We start from the raw sequence: 6000 nt of genomic DNA on the forward strand, positions 1-6000 counted from the left end.
GAAGGTTTCTTTAATCTGAAGGTTTGAAATGGACCTTCTGTCCTCCACAAAGTAACCTTGTGTCAGCTGTAATATGACTTGGCGATGGTGTGAAAGCCACCATTTCTGATATTAACTTTAGTCACTCTAACTATGAGTACATATATCCTTCATTGATATTTGACGTTTAGACAAACGGTATTCAAGCTGCTAATGTATGTGTAGCCCATGTCAAATCACTCACGTTACAAAATACAAGAATTTTACAAAACTACTCATTTCAAAACAACTCTAATTTCAAGTTCTCAGTTAAAGTTTATATTGACATTCATAATAAATTATAAATAATTATGGCATTTTCTGTCAGCGAGTAGTTATTGGTGCAAACTATAGAAGTAAACATGGTATATCATGTTAATTAGACATTCTGTCTTGTGTCTCACAAGTTTTCTCACTTAGTTTTCTTGTTTACTGTATTTTTCATGCAAGATCTGGAAACACTCGTGCCTCTGTCATTTTCTGCACAGAAGACTTTTTTCCCTTCTAGGCATTTATGTCCATGATGCACGTTTAAATACTTCAACAACTAGTTGTTCAGTTCGGTTCTGTCACTACCTGGATTTTGCGGGGGAAAAAAATCTTTTAATTCTCAGTTAAATTGTTGATTTTTGAACCTGTCAAAAATTCTTATAATCTAATGATAAGATGAGGAGCATCAAAGTTTGATTTATATATTTGACACAATCTTACTCAAAAGTCAATAGTAAAGATATAAAAATTTATTTTCACAGAATATTCTTTTCCGTAATGTTGAATGATTTCATGTCGAAAACCGTAAATCACAAACAAATTAATTCAGCTGGGTTTTTCACAGACCGAGTCACAATTAAAATCACCATGAAACGGAAGTAACGATTGTCTTATTTTCCCCGTAGTGATTTTTATCCAAGTAAAACCATAAAAAAGGTAGGACTTGATTTGGTCCATCAAGAATTAATAGGATTGTTGGAAGTTGGGTCATGTTGCTATTTGCTAATTGCTGCAATTTTTAACCGGGCCCCACCCTCTCGCCATTCCTCGCAACCGGAAGTAAAGAGAGATCGTGTCGAGGAGGGGAGGAGATTCGCATTTTTGATTAAAGATTAGAAGGCACATTAATTTTTTAAAAATAATGAAGCGCACAGATAAGTAATTTAAAAAAAATACCACAATATTTCAAAAATAATTAAAGATCTTAATTTCAATTTCATTGTGACTTTAAGTTCTTAGATTTTTTTAACTCACGTACGCCTCAGTCTTTTAACTGTTTACTCATTCTGTTTCAATGTCTGACAGATGTATGCAATATGTTATCAAAAACACAACTTTATAGTTTCAATTTGTACAAGATGACAGTCATAGTGTTTGTCTATGTATGAGTCAAACGCATAAATGCAATTTACAGCCTAAATATTTTGGTGAAACACAACTTTAACGGTCTTTCTAAAAATTGTGAAATTATTTAATTATTTAAAAATGTTTAAATACGTGTATTCTCATTCATTCACATTAATTTACATATTCCAGAACAGCACACATTTTGATTTGAAGTTTATGCCGAGATATTTATTTCATATGATTTATTATGACACGCATGTATATCGGCCATACTTCTTATAGTAGCTCTGTACGCTCAAGACAAATGTCACATATGTTAATTATTGGCCCAGTTTCACAGACAAGACTTAGCTTAGGGCAGGACTTTGCCTTATGATACAGATATATTTGAAGATATGTCAGTGCAAGTTATTTTCAGTTAAGACAGCTCAAATATGCATTTTAGTCTGAGACTAGAGTTAAGTCTTGTCTGTAAACCGGGCAATGGTGTGTCAATATACACAGACAGGATGCTACTGTATTTACTCTCTCTTTTATCAGGTGTCGTCACTAAGAAACCTTGAAACTTTATAAGTTGATACTCAGACCGGGGGTGCCTTTTTCCCGAACAACGACGTAACACGCTGCTGAACCATGCATAGTTGAAAAAACAAACTACCTAGTCAAGACTGTTTCCCGAAACATAGTAACTTTGTCGCACATTCGTAGTTTGAACCATGTTGGTTCGACAACAAAGTTGATGATGTTATGTGGGAGGTGGAGTACTAATTAATTTGTTTAAATCAATTTAATGTCAGATTATTGCTGTAAATAACGTAAATTGCATCGGAAGACTGATTTTGTTCTTTGTTGTTTAAATTCAAGATTTTTAATTTTTGTGCAAGTTCCCTCTTACGTCACTTCTCCCAGGGATTCCTCAGGGTCTTAAAGCTTGTAGATGCACATGCACAGTTTTTAAATACAGCGCTTTAATTCTGTTTACAAACTTAAAGACGTAAAATAAAAATTTTATATATTTAGACTGATGGATTAGAATGTACTACATGTTTTTTTTTCAAAAGTATGACTAACGTAAGTCTACATATTATAATAACAAGAAACCATGCTTCTAACCACAGGTGAAGAGCTGTCGTTCAAATCACACAATTTTGCGATGCAGCTTGCTAATGTTCGTTTGAACTGGTTTCGGGAAACACCAAATCCTTGAACTTAGTAACAACAAAACTTATGACAGTAGTTGGCTAACAATGCTTTTGGGAATGCACCCCTGAGCGATGTTTATGGAGAGATGAAGGCATATCTTTCATAAATTCACGTTTTTAATAATTTGTTTTCCAGTAAATTATTCGATTCTTTAAATTATCTACATTTGGATGAGAGTCATACATTGCATAAGATGTAAAAAAAGTACACCTTATTTTAAGTATTTTTCTTACCCTTTTTGTTTTTATTTTCTCTATGTTAGTAAAGCTGAGCTCTGACTACAGGAGTTTATAAACCCTGAGCAATTATAAAATCATACAAAGGTGGAGAATCTTGACTCATTTTCTCCTCTGGAATTTCAAACATGCTTACACTACAAGATTTGAAAATCACATCAAAGACTAAAAGATATCATTAAGATGATCATGTCAGAGGAAGTACATCATGTGACACTATTATTATATTATTATTACTGACATTAGCTTTCTACACTCACCCAATATATTTAAATCCAGTGTGATGCAGCTCTTGACTTTAATGGAACGATCATAAAACATTATTGTATTATACAGCGAGTCGTGTTGTTTTCACACTTTTACAAACTGTTTGACAATCAGATTCAGCTTTCAAAGATATAGTTTGGAATATTACTGTATTACTTATTGCAACAAATTTGAATACCTCCATGGACTCCATCCTAGTTCATTATGTAACGCATAACACATTATTTAAATAAGGACATAAATGTGAATAACTCCATGTAGCATCTAATACTCCATCCAAAAATATATTTCAAATCTGCCATGGCTTGTTGCTTGTTTTTCTTAATTAACTTTGTTTCTATTTCATGTAAAGTTTCTTTGGAACAACAAAAAGCGCTATATAAATAAAACTGAAGTGTTATTTCAAAAGTCCTGTCATTTACCTTCTCAGTGGTAGAGCATTGCATTAGTAGCGCAAAAGATCACGGTTCGAACCCAGGGAAAACACGTTGATAAAATTGTATACCTTGTAAGTCGCTTCGGATAAAAGCATCTGCCAAATGCATTGATGTAAATGTACAGTCTCTCACTGCCTATAAAATACTGATGTAATCATCCAGATTCAAAATCTTAAACATCAAACATGTTTAATACAATCTCTGAGCAGATTGTGAGGTTTAAGATATGATCTTTCAGCACCTCACATTACTAGATAATCTGGGCCAAACAGTGAAATCAACCAAGATTTTTTCACAGATTGTCGGGAGGGGAAAATGTGTACATTCAGACCGAAAATTCTGTAGTCTTACAGATTTTGCCCAAAAAATGGTCAAACGTGAGCAGCCAGCAGTCCTTATAAAAAACGTATTGGCTCCATGAGAAAGAGAAGCCCTGCAGTGTATGACACATGGTCAATTTCCATTCATACTGTACAATAAATCCCTTAACTCATCATGCATGCGATCTAAATCGACTGTAAAATGAGGACATATACCGAGCACCTAACTAATCCACAGACTCAGATGTTAACTAATGCTCTGACAGCGCTCTTAACTCCTCCGCGGACTCAAATCATAACTAAGCCACAGACTAAACTTTCAACTAATCTACAGACTGAGCTCCTAGCTAAGTCACAGGTTGCATTATTACCCAGCATTTTCTTTGGCTCTGTGCTCTACACAATATTGAATATTAAAGTTGAATATAATTGAGTGTGTGTGTGTGTGTGTTATAGAGCAGCAGAATTACTCACATGAACCTGCTCTTGCTCTCGGCCTCCTCTTCATGCATGTGTATGTGTGCGTGTGTAAAAATAGACATCTTAAAGAGGCAGTAACCTCCTGAGAAACTGACAGAGAAATCCTAAATCAAAAATACAGAAACCCAATTGAATAGATGACCATAGCAGTGCACTGCATATCCACTCGTATGAATACATTTTATACAGCCACAAAACAGTGCTAAAGTGAAAAAGGCTTTCAGAAGCGATATGTTGTTTAAAAATGAACTCTGCAGTTATGAACCTAAATAAATATCATTTAGTTGTAAATGTGTTGTGTGTCCTTTTATAACCTTGATTGTGTGTCACACACACACACACAGAGAGAGAGAGAGAAGAGAAGTGAGAAGCATCCCTCCTGACATCATTATAAAACCGATTCTCAGACCAAACTTCACAATGCTAAAAATGGATCGTGAGTCTTCAGGAAATGTAAGATCAAAAATCACCACTGATTCATCATACCGCGTTTTATTCATTTCACAATCTGTGATGATGGATTTTCGCATTATTAAACATCCAGTATAGCGTCATTCCAAAATGAACTTTAACTCGACTTTTAAATAAGGAATTGAAACCACACCAACTCATATCATTCAACTTTGTAATGTTTGAATGATTCAGACAAGTTCCAGTTGGCTGTCAGCGCAAAATCAAGAAGCTCTTTGAATGGTAAACAGACAGAGATTATCATTAAAAACAGCATGATTTCTATAAAGTGACACTGCTTAATGTACACTGTCAGCTAATAACCGCTTATATTCAAGTCTATGAATAAATCAAGCAAACTTTGTTAGATTTAACCAGATACAGACCATTGTAAGATTCAGACCAGGTAGAAATAGATTTTCCCGTACAACTGACTTTTTACAGTATAAAAAGGAAAGCAATGTGTTACGCCACATTATTTTCCCAGTTTCAGCACTATCTTCTATTTCAGTATAAGCTCTGTATTCCTGTGCTTTACATGCAAAGCTGGTGAGAGACTTAGACGCTAACACATCGATAGTCTTGTTATTGCTCGAAAACACACACACAAACAAGACAGACAGACATGTGAATCCCTAACATACCTCGCACACTCTCTAGTGCTTCAAACACTTATAACAGGCATTCTGTCACACACACACTCAATAGTGTCCTACCTCTCTGGGTGTCACGCACTGAATGATCATATGAAAGCAAGAGTGACACTGCAGACAGCATGATGCTCTCTAGTTTATCTTGTCCTCTCCTAGACTATCTTTTGGCTCGTTGCTCTCTCTCTCTCTCTCTCTCTCTCTCTCTCTCTCTCTCTCTCTCTCTCTCTCAGCTTGCTCGCCCTTTGTGACCCCCCCTCTCTCTCTCTTTCTCTGTGTGTAGGTGTATAATTAGACTCAGCCCTGTGGTGATACAGCTTTTGCTCATTGTGGAGCTGCTGGACGTGCCGGCAGGACGCAGAGCAGCTTTGCTCATTAAACTCTTAGGGAATGTGCCGTCACTGCCTGTGTCCCATTGGCCACTTGACTTTCATCCCGGCTATGGACTGCTGTGATTGGCTACTGCACCGCATGCTGCTGACAGAGGCTTATGCCATTGGCCGCAGTGCCACATGCACCGGCTTGAAGCTTGGGCACGTTTGTGTGACATTGTGTGACGTCTGATTTTCTGCAACTAGTTCTAGTTTATTTGTGGTGACTG

General features: G+C 36.0%; 1 protein-coding gene across 3 annotated transcripts in view; it reads right to left on the minus strand.

Moving 5' to 3' along the window:
* The window catches only part of LOC129430800 (uncharacterized), a 31085-nt gene extending 25342 nt beyond the window's left edge, over positions 1 to 5743 (minus strand). Inside the window, exons 1-2 of one of the 3 annotated variants that reach the window (XM_055188348.2) lie at positions 5466 to 5743; positions 4294 to 4403 (exon numbers count right to left, since the gene is read on the minus strand). The gene's annotated coding sequence lies outside the window, so the exon portion shown is untranslated. The remainder of the gene's footprint in view (positions 1 to 4293; positions 4404 to 5465) is intronic. The other 2 variants (XM_055188346.2, XM_055188350.2) reach the window with 2 other exon arrangements.
* Between the last annotated feature and the right edge of the window lie 257 nt (positions 5744 to 6000).

The sequence above is a fragment of the Misgurnus anguillicaudatus genome, chromosome 13 (assembly GCF_027580225.2).
Source record: "Misgurnus anguillicaudatus chromosome 13, ASM2758022v2, whole genome shotgun sequence".
NCBI lineage: Eukaryota > Metazoa > Chordata > Actinopteri > Cypriniformes > Cobitidae > Misgurnus > Misgurnus anguillicaudatus.